The following is a 1,277-nucleotide window of genomic DNA, read 5'->3' on the forward strand; positions in this document are numbered from 1 at the left end:
ACATACTAACACATACATACTAACACATACATACTAACCCGCTAAGATGTCTCTTTTCTCCTGTTTACTACTCGTCTAGGATCTGCCTCCAGACTTTCCTTCAAATTCTTATGAAAACATCTCCTTTTCAGAAGTTAGGCCTGAGCTGGAGCTCGAGCGCTCTGCTCCTCCAGCTTGGCCCACAGTCACGCTCTGGGGGGTCCACCTTCACACCCCCACCCACTCGGCCACCCTGCCTAGGTAGCTTTGCTGGCCAGTCCTCACAAGTATGCAGTGATTCTGAGAAGACCAAAACAGGACATTAGGCCCTCAAAACCTAAAGTGCAAAATCCTTCTGAGAGACAGATTTCTTTAGTTTCCCTAAATTAGGGCCTTGAAAAAAGCAGGTCCCATGCCAAGGTCTCAGAATTGTTTAATGGCGCGCTTTGCAAACGTACGGCCTCTTGAGCCAAACAGGAGACTCGGTGAGAAAGCGCTGAGCCAGCGGTGGCGTGGTTGAAGTCAACCACAATATGGGACATCTAGAGTGTGGGGGCAGCTTTATTTACTCTGTCTGCAGTGGAAGAGCTTTGCATGACAGTTCTGGGAAGCTGTTGCCTAAGAAAGCAGCCTTCTAGGCTTTCAGAAAAACAAAAAGAAAATTAACATACTACCAACTAAGGTGCATGTGTGTGTGTATGTGTGTGGTGTATGTATGTTTGTGTATGTGTTTATGTGTTTGTGTGTGTGTGTCTATGTGTGTGCGTGTGTGTGCGTGTAAGTTCTCTCAGAGGAAAAAATGATCTTGGAGAGATGACTATAAATGCAGGAAAGATAAAGAGCAACAGGATTAAAGCGTTACTGAATTTAAATTAAACTAACTGAGTTAGAGATAATAATGTCTCATGGACATCAAAAGATATTTACAGATTTTTTGTTGTTGTTGTTGTTGTTGTTTTAGCTTTGGTTTCTTAAGACAGGGTGTCTCAGTAGCTACGGAGCCGGTCCTGGAACTAGCTCTTGTAGACCAGGCTGGCCTCAACCCACAGAGATCCACCTGCCTCTGCCTCCTGAGTGCTGGGATTAAAGGCGTGCGCCACCACCTCCAGGCAATACGCACAGTTTTAATGCACGGCAGCCATAGCATGCATAGTAGGAAAGACAAGAAAGGAATGAAATGTGCTTCTCCCACTGCATGATCTAGGAAAGTAAGTGCACTGATTTTATTTATTTCTGATGATCAGGGATAATCACCACAGTCCATGAGGCAATAAGAAAAACAAGAGAATGTAACAATA

Source organism: Microtus ochrogaster, linkage group LG8 (genome assembly GCF_000317375.1).
Source record: "Microtus ochrogaster isolate Prairie Vole_2 linkage group LG8, MicOch1.0, whole genome shotgun sequence".
In the NCBI taxonomy this organism is placed as follows: Eukaryota; Metazoa; Chordata; class Mammalia; order Rodentia; family Cricetidae; genus Microtus; species Microtus ochrogaster.